Source organism: Phyllobates terribilis, unplaced genomic scaffold (assembly GCF_046119375.1).
Source record: "Phyllobates terribilis strain yellow unplaced genomic scaffold, ASM4611937v1 Scaffold_3__8_contigs__length_932513732, whole genome shotgun sequence".
NCBI classification, from domain to species: Eukaryota; Metazoa; Chordata; class Amphibia; order Anura; family Dendrobatidae; genus Phyllobates; species Phyllobates terribilis.
In genome coordinates, this window is record NW_027362763.1 from 343826240 (window position 1) to 343840931 (window position 14692).

The following is a 14692-nucleotide window of genomic DNA, read 5'->3' on the forward strand; positions in this document are numbered from 1 at the left end:
GGCCCTCGTCAGCGCTATTTTGGCATTCCTCTGAAGCACAGCTATAGGACGCAGTCAGACGGCCGTATAACACTGACTAAGATCTCATCACAATGCTCTGACCGTTTGGGTCACGAGAGCCGCTGGCCAGTCCGTGCACTGCGATCGTTGTTCGTGTTATACGGCTGTCTGACTGTGTCTCTAATATGCTGAAGTTCAAAGGAGACAGATTTACACTTTATATAAAGAAATTGGGGAAAAAAAACATCCTTAGTATTACCACGTTCACAAAAGTCTGATCTATAAAATTAACCTGATCGGTAACCACAGTAACAAGAAAAATAACTTTGACAGTAAGATTACGGTAATAAGGGCTCGCTGACACTGTCGAGTAGCATCCGATGACTGTCTTGTGCGAAAGTCGGATGTGATATGCGAATGACCCTCAGCTCAATCTCTGCTGCGACCGTGATCTGAGTGTCATCTGACCGTGATCTGAGTGTCCTCTTACTGTGATCCGATTTTTGCATGCGAGAGAATCTGATCACAGGTGCGGAGAAGATGGAGAACTTTAATTTCTCCATTCTGTGAGTCGCCGTATGTTGGACTTCACTCAGATGACATCGGAGTGCAGTCCAATGTTTTGCACGCAGCCATAGACTTGTATGGGTGTTTTCAGTCTGATATATACACTTTGCTGACCTGGCGTGAGAAAATAAACTCTAGTCAGCACTGCCCCATAGTATAAGACTGAAGTGAGCGCTATCCGATAAAACATCAGATGGCACTTGTCCGAGTTATACACTGGCTGGTCGTCAGTGTGAGCGAGCCCTAACCAGGAGAATCGTGATTCAGAGTAAATTTTATTGATTTATTTTTCTATACATTGAATGGTAAAATAACTTCATTCAAACGTACAATTGGTCCCCCAAAAAACAAGGCGTCGTACAACTATGTAGACAGAAAAATAAGTTATGGCTTTTAGAAGGGGTGGGGGAAGGAAATACAAATTGATGTGGAGGGAAGGTGTTAACACAGTACAGATTAGTTTGGTGATATTGCCATCTTGTGATTGAACGTGTGAACTACACATTGAGATACATAGGTAATCTTTCTTACAGCTATTGCAGTGCTGACTACTATGATCCACTTGATTATGTATTGTATTGGATCTTTTACAGTGTAAAGACTGTACATTATTCTGGTTTCATTCAGTCATCTATATTTTATGTGCAGAAATTAGTTAGAACCAAAGATGAATGGCATCCCATCCTATAATGTAAGTATACACGACGTCTTCTAGATGCCAGGGGCATCGCCTAGTTTTGCAAAAGGAAGACTCTTCAAGTAACCGCCAGCTGTGTTTTTCCTGAAGCATCCTTATTGGCATCCTCTTTTGCTGCAATTTTTTTGTACATTATGTATACAAGAGTGAATTGCTTTCAAGAGGAATCTGCCTGAAGAATGGCAGGTCACTTCTTCTAACCCCTTTGCGGCTTTCAAACATGAAGTGGTTAAAAGAACCGCAAAAAGACACATACACCGCAATGATCAAAACAACTTGCTGTGTGCATGTTCATTAATTCTCGCATTTTAAGAGCTTTTTCAGATGGGCATCAGAACGGATCTACCTGAAAGATATCATGTGCACGTACCCCAAGTCAGGAAAGCCGATCCCAAGGGTCTCCTCCTGTGATCAGATACAATCTGCTCTAACTATACGGCTCCTGGACATGGGTTCACAGACGTATATTACAACTATTGTAAACTTTATGCATATAGATTTTCCAGGACGTCCCTCCTGACAGCACACCAGGAGGTAGTCCTTCATGTCCGACTAGGGGCAGGAACACACGAGAGGTTAAAGGCCCCTCCCCACCCTCCATCGCCAGTGTTTTTCCTGTCCCTAGTCGGACAGGCACATGAGAGGGCGCAGCAGCGCTGAAAGCATAGGAGCAGCCCAGTGGACGGAGGGATTGCCATACCGGTCTCCTCCCGCTGTCAGGACCGGCCGCCGGCTGAAACCCGTCCCGGTCCCTCAGCCAGCCCAGTGGAGCGGAACTCCTGGAAGGCGCCGCTTCCCTACTTGGAGAGCTCTGGGCGCGCTGCCTCTGCCGGCTGGCGCACTTCCGGTGACGCGGCTGCGGTGTGCGTTCCACCCTGGAACGCACTTCCGGTTAGGAGGTCAGCAGGAAGGAGAAACCTGGGGAACATGGCGGCGAAGACGGCAGACAGGTAAAATCTGTCCATGTGTCTGTCGGTTAGGCACTGCACCTATAGTGAGCTATGGAGGGTAGCCCCGCGCAGCTCACGGATTCCACGGCCATCTCCCTGGGTCACGTAAGTGAGCATCTATAGGGCCCCTTTGTCGCTGAAGCTATTGTGATTTATCCTGACAAACTGCCTGTCTGATACTGTCCATAGGATAAAGGGACCCCAAAGGGATCAGTTCCTAAGAGGTCTAGGCGATGCCCAACTTGTAATACCAGGCTTCTGGACACATATAACAAACAGCTGTGCAAGGACTGTATAGCAAAAGTTATGGCGGAGTAGCAGGCCACATTTAGAGCCGAAGTAAAGGCTATGATTAAAGAGGAAGTGCAGTCTTCGGTGTCCACCCTTTTAGCAGCACAGGCCTCTACAGGTGAACCTCCCTGCAAAACACCCAGGCAGGATTGTATAGTCTCTTCGGAAGAAGAGGAGGGAGCCTACGGATCAGACCAGTCCCAGGAGCTGGATTTTGATTTACCTTGTGGTCAGCAGGAGTAGAATAAGATACCTCTTCTCCTCGGCTGACACACAGGAGCTATTACAGGCGGTACTCAATACTATAAACATTGAACAGCCGCAGGTAGCTCAGTCCATTCAGGATCAAATGTTTAGTGGGCTACAGGCAAGGAAAAGTAGTAGATATTTTCCAGTTAATAAGCACATCCGATCCATGATTCTGGAGGAATGGAAAAACGCGGAAAAGCGTTTATCAATCCCGGGGGAGTTTAGGTCCCGTCTTCCCTTCGAAACGGAAGCGTCCAGAATCTGGGAAGAGGTGCCGAAGATCGACGTACCAGTAGCCCGAGTTTCTAAGAAGACGACAATCCCTTTTGAGGATGCGAGTCTAAATGATCCGATGGACAAAGTGGACGGTCTATTTAAGAAAGCCTGGGAGGCTTCAGCTGCAATCATCAAGACCAATATTGCATCCATGTCCGTGGCCAGATCAGCAGGCTTATGGTTGGAGGACCTGGAAGCCAAACTGAGACAAAGTGGTTCCAGGGAGGATATAGCCGAGGCTTTATACATGGTCAGGATGGCAGTAAATTTCATGGCAGAATCTGTCCGGTGCGCGGCAAGGAATGATGCGCTGTCTAATTCGGCCCGTAGGGCAGTCTGGCTGAGGTCTTGGACAGGCGATATGCAGTCCAAAAACAAACTTTGTGCTATCCCATTTTCTGGCCTACAGGTTTTTGGACCTGTACTGGACAGCATTCTGCAGAAGGCGGCCGATGGTAAAGCGGGGTTTCCGGAGGGATGACCTAGATGCCCTTTTTCCTTTCGAAGAAGCCGCCCCACTGAGTCCCAGAATTATAGAGGAAAGAGGGTAGATGGAGCTACCCTAAGGGTGGTGGAGGCCGCAGGGACTTGCCCGGGCCTAGTCAGAGACACATGTCAATGACGCCGGACCAGTGGGGGGAAGGCTGCAGCATTTCCTAGGAAGTTGGCAGAGAATAACCCAAAATCAGTGGATTTTACAACTTGTAGAACACGGGTACAAGATCGAGTTTTCTCAGTTCCCCCCCCCCCCTCCCCCGACTATTTCAGATCACGAAAGCCGGTTCAACAGCAGCCCTCAGAAGGCTGGAAGTAGACATCAAGCAGCTCCTCCAGGACGGAGCAATAACACCGGTCCCTCGTTCAGAGATAAAGGAGCCATTATTCCTGACTGTTCTCCATAAAAAAAACCATCGGGAGAGTACAGGACAATTATAAACCTCAGACCCCTGAACCAGTGGGTAAAGTACAAGAGGCTCAAAATGGAGTCAATAAAATCGGTGATACCTCTGGTACCCAAAGACGTGGTGATGTGTACCTTGGATTTGAAGCAGGCATATTACCATATTCCCATACACCCTTCAAGACAGAGATACCTCAGGTTTGCAACAAGAGGGAAAGGTGGCGTAAGCCACTATCAGTTCCAATGTCTTCCGTTCAGCCTGTCATCGGCACCCCGTATTTTCATCAAAATAGTGACGAAAGTAGTCTCCCATCTAAGGAGAGAGGGCATAGTCATAATTCCCTACCTAGACTACTTTCTTCTAGTAGCAGATTCAGACGCGCAGTTAATTCTTCATCAGCATTGGGTAATGCGAGTATTGTCAGACTTGGGGTGGGTTCTAAATTTAGGAAAATCAGACCTAGCTCCAAGTGTGGGGGTCGTGATGACATTCCACTCGTCCTCCAGTCACTCCAAATTCAAACTATGAGCATGGGTCAACCATTCAAAGAATGAGTCAAACAACAAGCTGGTTCAAGCTCAGAGCATGCTCAGAAGGCTACTACAGACAACGTCCTCAGCAATGTTCTGAATTTATTTTTTACATGCACAAATCTAAATACACTACATAATGGGAGGGGAAAGAGGTTGTCCGGAGCGGGGTAAGCCATGAAAGTCCAGTGTCTAGCCACTCCTGATTGGTCCACATCTCCTTATCTCAGTCTCTGGGCAGATATTGCAGCCGTCAGCTTATAATCTTGTTTCGTTTCTCTGAAATAAGTCTTGGCAACACTGGAACTGTCTTAGTTTAAGTTTCGATTTGAGTAATATGTAGCAAGGAAAGCTTATTGTTATGACACAAAATGGTGGTTAGTACATTAGCAAAAAAGCGTATAAAAGTTACAAAAGTATAAAAGTTACAAATATATATATATACTCTTTTACCCCGACATTCCCCCCTAAACACTAAACTTTTCTTTGCTTCGGGGCCTTTGAGACTGTCCATGTGTGGGGAGAGGGGAGGTGGATTTCTTCACCCAATCATCTTAGAAGCTGCCCCCTTATGGGACGCCCCCAGACAATCGAGCCCTATCCTGGATAACACATGGAGTTCTCCCAACTGTCCCTAAACTAAATCTCTCAATTGAACTTTGTCATGGGGGGGGCTGGTCAGGCTTGTTCAAAGGAGTGTATTTCTCCATATCTTCTCTTGATTCAGAAAGGTCCCGGAGGTTGGGACAGCATTGGTTATAGCTTTCCTATATAAGGGGACTATGCAGCACAGGACCACCAGGCCCAATACAAGTAGACCTCCTATTACTAGACAAACTTGTTGGAGGAATCCCTTGAGCCCTCCCAACCAACCTGAGAAGAAGGAGGTATCTACCCCTGTGTGGCAGCTGTCCACCCTGGGACAGACAGTAAGCATATGGAAAGGATATAGAAGAAGGTAGTCCTCTTTTATAGGCTCGTTCTGTCTCTCTTGCAGTGGGAGGCGTGAATCCAGGTGCTCTTGCCCTCAAGCTTCAGAGCTGTCGGGGTGGTGAGAAGCACAGTGTACGGTCCCTCGAACCGCGGCTGGAGGCAGTCTTTCCGGACAAACTTCTTCACATACACTAGATCGCCTGGGATGAAATCATGTACTGCATCACCTGTAGATTCTGGGAGAGAAGCAGATACTGGAGAGCGGGTGTTAGTCAATTCTCTAGACAAGGCAATCACAAATTTTACCACTCTATCATGTGTTTCAGACAACTCTTGGGGCCTAATTTCTCCTATCTTGGGTGGGGTCCCAAACAAAATTTTATAGGGAGTCAGCCCATGTTTGGCCTGAGGAGTGTGTGTGATATGATACAATACTATAGGGAGTAGGTCGGGCCAGGGGAGGGGATGATCTTAGGTCATTTTCAAGAGCTGGGTCTTGAGTGTGGAATTCATTCTCTCCACTTTGCCTGAACTGGCAGGATGGTATGGAGTGTGGAGGCCCAAATCTGTTCCCAACATGTTCCAGAGTTCTTCGTAGATATTTGCTGTGAAAGCTGGTCCTTGATCCGATTCTATGACTTGGGGAAACTCCAAATCTGCAGGCAATTTCGGTGATCAGTTTCTTGGCTGTGACTTTAGCAGTCATGTTGACAACCGGGTAGGCCTCGGGCCAGGCTGAGAACATATCCACGGCTACCAAAACGTACTCCTATTTTCCTGCTTTAGGCATTTGGATATGGTCGACTTGTATTCTCTGCCAAGGGTAGTCTGGTTTAGCCAGGTGTTGAAGAGGGACCCGTGCCGCACACGTTGGGTTGCAGGTAGCGCAGACAGATCAGGATTTTGAGTACGCAGTCACAATGGAAAAGATTCTTTCCTCTGTGTGTAGGCCCGTGAGCCCATGCTGCCACAGCTGAGTACATGCGTCTAGGCAAGCAAGGCTTCCCATCCACTTGGTAAAGAGTCGAGTTGACCTTTGAATCTTTGCAACCTGCCAGCACAGCTCCTGCCGCTTTCCATTGCTTGACTTCTTCAGTGGGGGGTCTTCCTTTGTTCCTCACACAATTTTTCTTCAGGCATCCTGACCCCCCTGGATTCCACTCGTGTCTCCGCTGGACTTGTGTGGTCTTCCGCCGGCTGTTCTTTGGCTCTTGCTCTAGTGAGCGCCACAGCTACGGTTTGCAGGGTCTCCCCCATCTCTTCTTCCTTTTCCTGCCACTTTGATGACATATTCTCCTCTGCTGCAGTCTTGGCTGCTTGGTCAGCTAGGTGGTTGCCCCTGGCTTCTCTGGATTCTAGTCTTCCATGAGCCTTGACCTTGATAACAGCAACCTGAATGGATAGTTCCAGGGCCTTCATTAGGGCCTTAATCCATGAGACATGTTTCACTGGTGTACCTGCAGCTGTGATGAATCCTCTAGACTTCCACAAGAGTCCAGAATCATTGCAAATTCCATGTCCATACCTGGAATCGGTATATACATATTCGCCTTTGTTCCTGCTGCCAGGTGGCAGGCTTCTGTGAGAGCTACAAGTTCAGCTTCTTGTGCAGACATGTATGGTGGTAGAGCTTCAGCCTTGAGGACTGTTAGGTCCTTTGTGACAGCATATCCCGTGTGGAACTTCCCTTGAGGGTCTGCGAAACGGGATCCATCAGTCCATAGGTGCAAGGCAGGGTCTGCGAGCGGATGTGCCACCATATTCTCTGGAGCAGAAGTCTCTTCCTGCAAAATTTTTATACAATCATGAGGTTCCACCAATGGACCTTCACCCTCTTCACCCCCCTAGAAGGTGGAGGCAAAGTGGCAGGATTGATAGTCAGACATCTGGTCAGCTGACTTGTCAAGGAGGATGTGAGCAGCGTGGACCGCCTTAAGGCACGTGGGGGCAGTTCGGGCGACAGGGTCCAGGCGGGCTGAGTAGTAGCCCAAAGGCCGATACTTCTGATCATAGCGTTGTGCTAGAACTCCAGAGGCATGACCTTCCGATTCCGAGACAAAAAGGTGAAATGGCTGAGTATAGTCTGGTAAGCCCAAGGCCGGGGCAGAGACAACAGCCTGTTTAAGGCGGTCAAAACATAGTCTGTGTTGATGAGAAACACGTGGATCTTCAGCATGAAGCCAAACTGAGCCTTCATTCTTGAGACAGTCGTACAGAGGTTGCATGAGCTTTGAGACATCAGGGATCCATTGCCTGCAGTAAGTGATGAGGCCAAGGAAAGTCTGCATAGCGGAGTAGGTGGTTGGGAAGGTGATATCCATGATGGCTTGTTTTCTTTCTTCAGTCAGATGTCTAGTACCTTGTGATATACAATGTCCGAGGAAAATGGCCTTGGGCAGACACCATTGGACTTTGCCTTTCGAGACTTTACAGTTAGCTGAGTGAAGAAACCAGAGAAGGGATGCTGACATCTCTGGCAAATTTTCTTCAGTGCCACAGAGTAAAAGATCATCCACATACTGTAGAAGGGTGACCTGAGGGTTTTCTTGAACCCATGGCTCCAGAATCGACTTCATAGAATGAGTGAATTGGTTAGGAGAGTTCTGGGCTCTTTGCGGAGTCCTGGTCCATGTAAGCTGTGCTCCTTGAAAGGTGAAGGCAGAAAGAAACCACGAATCTTCATGTAAGGGTATACTAAAGAAGGCGTTGGCCAGATCTAACACCGTAAACAAGGTGGCCGTTGGAGGCACCTGAGACAAAAGGGTGTTTGGGTTGGGTACCACTGGAGTTTCTAAAATGGTAGCTGCATTGACGGCTCTGAGATCCTGAACCAACCGGTATCTTAGAGGCTCTCCCGGAGCGGTTTTCTTTTTTTTTACAGGAAAGAGGGGTGTATTGCATGGAGATACACATCTGACAAGGACTCCTGATGCCAGGAGGGAAGCGATTTGGGTACCCAAGCTTTGTTCTTGTGCAGCCTTGAGGGGGAATTGTGGCAACCGTGGGTACCTGTGTCCAGGCTTGAGGTGTACTCGGACCGGGGGAACCTGCAGGAGGCCGACGTCCTCTGGCCCACTGGACCACAGAGAGTGAGGGAACTGTGAGGTATCAAGAAGTGTGAGGTTGTATGGTCATCATCATGAGAGGGAAGACTTTAAGAACACAGCGGTCTTCAGTCCCTTGTTCGGAATGAGGGTCCCGCAAAAGAAGCTCCATACCATGGTTTCAGAAGGTAATTGTTGCCTTCATCCGCTCTAAGAGATCGGCTCCCAACAGATTGACAGGGCAAGTTTCAGAGACCAAGAATCTTGTGAGTACTCCGGTGAACGGTCCTGCAGACACAGGGACTGTGAGTGGAGAAGAAATATGTTGGCCTTCCACCCCAACACAGGTGAGGGTATCCGGTGATAGGGATACAGAAGGAGGGAGCTGTGCAGAGGAAATGACAGATGTGGCCGCCCCAGTGTCCACTTGTAAAGTGACAGTCCCACAGGCGGCCGTGAGATGCGTAGCCGGGAAAGTGGACACTGGTTGACCGAGCCGTCATTGGCGTGGATGAGATGGTTCACGGGAAGGTCCATGGTTGTGTGGACCGTCATGAAATGAGCGGTCATGGTACTGTCTGCGGGTTGGACAGTCTCTGAGAATGTGATTAGGGTTACCACACTCCCAACACAACATTCGTCCTTCAGAATCACGAGATTGTCTTCTGTTTCTAGATGGTCCCTTGTCATCTCTTCTGGGTAGCTTTCATGAGCTTGATATACCATAGCAGGAGTGGCTTTCTTCCTTGGCTTAGTATCCTTTTCCATTTTTAGCATTGATTTTTGGAAAGCTTTAACGATGTCCACCGCTTCGTTGAAAGAAGAACGAATCTCGGGCCGTACTCAGGACTTCATCTCTGAGAGCGTCTTGTAGGCCATCTACTAGGGCCTGAACCAACAGGGCGGCCTGCGTCTTGACGTGAGAACTGTATCCGAGATCCTCAAAATGCATGCTGAGTCTTGCAGCATATCTTTCTACAGATTCATCAGGGTCTTGTTGAACATCTTGTACAGACCCAGCTTGATCTGACAAGCGATTCTGAGCCCAGGCTTTTAACTGTTTCATGTATTCTAGGCCGGATTCATACGTACTAAGGGATCCTGCTTTTGTGGAATCCATGGCCTTTTGAAAAGCTCTCCGTTTTCGGCTAAGTGAGCCTGGCATTCTGCAGCCAGAGTAGAACCAGCAGTAAGGGAAATTTTGCGAGCCAATCCTCCAACATGGCTCATACAGATATTTGCAGGGTTGACTATGGCCCCCACCCGATGTGTAAGGATGTCACCATAGCCTATTGACAGAGTGACAGGGCGTCCTGATGGGTCTACTAGATTACGGGAGCGGCAGGGGTCCCAGACTTCTGAGGGGCTGAGGGGTGGTGCTCTTTCAGCAGTTGCTTGGAGCAAGGGCCGGAGTACGGGTAATGGATATGGGGTGGAGGATGCCATAGGAGACGTATGGGGTAAAGGAGGGGGGGGGGGGCTGGAGTATCTTGAGCCCATCCCTCATCTGGCTCCGTATCGTCTTGAGTAACAGTATGTTGGCGGAGGGAGAGCAGTCTGGCCTGAAATTCTGGGGGGTTGAGGAGGATATCCCCAGGGTTGTGGGTGACTCCCATAGGAAACAGGGGAAGCGTCTCAGCATCGTGGACTGGAGCAGAGGGTGTCACATTAGTTTCAGATGGGTGCTCTGGGACTGCGGGCTTTTCCACCTGTGCTGGTGGCTGGTAATATGCACCGGACGGATCTAGTAGTGGATATAGGCCGGATTGGGGCTTTCCGGGCCTCCCACAACAAGTAAGAGGTGTAGCAAGATGGCTGTTGGAGGGAGGAGGTGGGAGTGGGGGTGGGATTATTCTTGGGGGCAGGCTGGGCATCGTGCCATGGGCGGCCCGCCCAGAGTGGGTTTTGCTCTCCACACACCCGTCGCGTCCACCCTTCCGGTGATTTGGCGTCGGCGCCATTATAGGGTGGTGACTGAGGGCTCAGTGTAGTGACAGGCATCAAAGGTGCAACGGCCATTTTGGGGGCACATAACAAATCACATTCTGCAGCTTTCATGTATCCGAACAAAGGCTCGGCATTCTCTGTTCCCCCCCCTGCACCATCTACTCTAAGATGTGCTTGAGTCTGGTGCAAAAATCCTCACCCAACTTTCCCAACTTCTGTGTAACACATTCTTTCTACACTGAAAACTAAAGCCTGCCTGTACTGGATAAGCTTATCATATTCTACAAATTCCTAACATTCTTCTTGCCTTCTTGCCTTCCCGTAACTCCACTAATTGGCTTAACTCCTACAGCAGCATTCCACAACTTACCAGATCTTTCAAATTTAAATATACACAACATTTTCTTATAGAATGCAATGATCTGTCGCGACTCAGATCACTGGTGCAGTCTACAGGTTGCCACTCCTCAGCGTAGAGTACTCCTCAATACACTGATAAGACAGAGAGTACACCTCAATCTGTCCCTTCCCTAACCTTGAATGGCGACTTTACAGTGCGACTCACCACGGCACCCTGACTGACAGCAGAACCCCTCCTTATGAGGTTTCTCTGTATAAGACTAAGAGTACACCTCAATTCGTCTTCCTTCCTACTACGGCACCACCCGTCAGTGTAGAGTACTCCTCAATACACTGTTTCCTAACCTTGACTTTACAGCAGTCTCTGTGTTAGACGAAGAGTACTCCTCAATTCGTCACAGATTCTGACAGCACAACACCTCCTTTACACTACAATTCAGGAATGCTTTGAAACTTCGACTATCAGTTACGGGAGGCAGCTATCTAAGAAAAGTACAGTGACCGGGGGAGGAGGAGATGGTGTTCACACGAGCACGCGCAGGCATGCGACGTCACTCGTTTTAACACTTGCTGGTTCAGGACGTGGTGTGGGACGCCTGAGGTCTCACCACTCGACCGGTCACCCACCCAGATCCAACCTGACAATCCCACAGGAACCGCTGCGGCTGACACACAGGCAAGTGAGACATATAAAATACATCTCAACTTACCGTGTTCGATGGAGGTTGATCAGGCCTCAAATTCAGCCACTGCGGTCACCACCAGGGAAGTCAGCAATATGGGTCCGGGAGGGCGGCGTACCGCTAGCCACGCCGCACGTTGAGCGCCATTTGTGGGGGTCGTGATGACATTCCACTAGTCCTCCAGTCACTCCAAATTCAAACTGAGCATGGGTCAACCATTCAAAGAATGAGTCAGACAACAAGCTGGTTCAAGCTCAGAGCATGCTCAGAAGGCTACTACAGACAACGTCCTCAGCAATGTTCTGAATTTATTTTTTACATGCACAAATCTAAATACACTACATAATGGGAGGGGAAAGAGGTTGTCCGGAGCGGGGTAAGCCATGAAAGTCCAGTGTCTAGCCACTCCTGATTGGTCCACATCTCCTTATCTCAGTCTCTGGGCAGATATTGCAGCCGTCAGCTTATAATCTTGTTTCGTTTCTCTGAAATAAGTCTTGGCAACACTGGAACTGTCTTAGTTTAAGTTTCGATTTGAGTAATATGTAGCAAGGAAAGCTTATTGTTATGACACAAAATGGTGGTTAGTACATTAGCAAAAAAGCGTATAAAAGTTACAAAAGTATAAAAGTTACAAATATATATATACTCTCTTTTACCCCGACACAAGCAACCAGAAGATATTCTTGGGAGTGCTATTAAATTCGCACCGGGGCTTGTCCAGACTCCCTCAAAAGAAAGTAAAAAAATTCAGCTCCTTTCGCAGAAAGAGGGAAGTAACGGTCAGGGAAGCTGAGTGTTTTGGGGACCATGACATCGTGCATCCCCTGTGTAAAGTGGTGTCAGGCACATTCCAGAATTCTTCAGAAGGAAATCTTCTCTGCTTGGGACAAACGTCAGTCAGGCCTGGACAAAAAGATGCCCTTAACTCCAGACTTAAAAGGCTCCCTAGCCTGGTGGGTATCCCCTTTAAATCTGGGAAGGGGAGTCCAGTGGATAAAATCCCCTTATATTACCGTTACCACGGACGCAAGCCAGTGGGGTTGGGGGGCCCATGTAGAGGGCAGATACGTACAAGGGGCTTGGTCTCAGGAGATCAGACACCGGTCCTCAAATTAGAGAGCTAAGAGCAGTCTGGGAGTCACTACAGAGGTGCCAGTCGCTACTAGCAGGCAAACGCGTAAGGATTCTCTCGGACAATTCCACCACGGTAGCCTTCCTTCAACATCAGGGAGGACCAAGACATACATGGCTCCAGGCGATGGCAGAGGAAATTTTCGCTTGGGCAGAAAATACGGTTTCCTCCATCTCAGCTCTTCATCTCAGGGGCTCCAAAAATCAGGTGGCAGACTTCCTGAGCAGGGAAAGGATAGACCCATCAGAGTGGGAACTTCACCAAGCAGTCTTCAGTTAATAAAGAAATGGGGGACCCCTTAAATAGACCTTTTTGCCTCAAGAACGCGAAAACCCAAAAATTATTTTCCAGGTGCACAGAGCACAATCCAGTGGGGGCCGACGCGCTGTCCCAGACCTGGGATATGCCGCTAGCTTACGCTTTCCCTCCCATACCCTTAATACCAAGGATGCTACGGAAGATTCGGGAGGACGGGGCCACAGTGATCGCAGTGGTCCCCTTCTGGCCAAAAAGAAGCTGGTTCCCCCTCTTGATGCCGATGACAGCAGAAGATCACTTCCCTCTCCCGCTGCGACACTACCTTCTGTCACAGGGACCTCTGAACCATCCTGCGGTGGAGTGGCTCCAGCTGTTGGCCTGGATCCTGAAAGGTTGATCTTGAGGTCCAGGGGCCTCTCTGATAGTCATCACAACCCTTCAGGCAAGTAGAAACGGGTGACAACGGCCATTTATTCAAAGGTATGGAAGAGATTCTGTTTGGTATACGGGAACGCAATAATAGAGGCTCAGGCCCCACCAGTTCCAGAAGTCTTAGAATTTCTCCAGGCAGGGTATGACAAGGGACTAAGCCCCAGCACGCTTGGGGTCCAGATTTCGGCCTTAAGTTCATACTTAGACTATCCCTTGGCTAAACATCCGTGGGTGTCCAGATTCTCAAAAGCAGTGGGTAGATTAAGGCCCTTTATAAGGGAAAAGGTGGCCCCGTGGGACTTAAATTTAGTGCTAAACGTCCTATGTAAAAGCCCCTTTGAACCCCTGCAGGATATTAGTATCTGGTCAATCTCCATTAAAAGTGTTCTTGGTGGCCATAACTTCAGCCAGGCGACTGGGGGAGATTCAGGCCCTCTCGGTCGTATTCCCTTACATGCAGATTTTGGACGATCGCCTAATCCTTAGACTAGATCCTTCTTTTTTACCCAAGGTGGTGTCGGACTAAAACCTGAATAGGGAGATAATTTGCCCGCCTTCTGTGATCAGCCAAGAAACCCAGGAGAACAGGGCTTCCACTCGGTGGATGTCAGGCGATCGGTTCTCCACTATCTAGACGCCCCAAAAGAATGGAGGAAAGACTCTAGTTTGTCTGTCCAGTTCTGGGGGAAGAACAAAGGAAAGACTGCATCAAAATTGACTTTGGCCAGATGGATCAAAGCGGCCATTTCCCATGCTTATGTTTCTAGGGGGATGTTAGTGCCAGAAGGCATAAGGGCCCACTCCACCAGATCCATATCTACCTCATGGGCAGAGAGCAGGAGCATCCTCAGAGCAGATATGTAATGCAGCCACCTGGTCAGGGTTGAATACATTTTGTAAGCATTATAGACTAAATTTGTTGTCCAATCAGCAGACAGCCTTTGGGAGGAAAGTACTCCAGGCTGTAGTCCCTCCCTAGGACCATTTTAGTTGGCATTTCTCCTGGTGTGCTGTCAGGAGGGATGTCCTGGAAAAAGGGAATTAGTCCTACCGGTAATTGGGTTTCCAGGAGTCCAGCCTGACGGCACTCGTATATTCCCTCCCCCTTTTTGATTTGCCAGAGCATGTGAGGATTTAACATGTATCGGTAGTTTCAATAAAATTGTGTTGCATCCATCCTGGGGTGGTACTTGGGAAAAACACTGGCGATGGAGGGTGGGGAGGGGCCTTTAACCTCTCGCGTGTTCCTGCTCCTAGTCTGACATGAAGGACTACCTCCTGGTGTGCTGTCAGGCTGGACTCCTGGAAACCCAATTACCGGTAGGACTAATTCCCTTTTTTCATTAATACACTTAAGAAAAATTCTGTCCATTCTACAGTAGTCCCTAGGGTTAGTGACCTGGTCTTTCAGTATTTTTAAGTTGCAGTGGCATTTCCT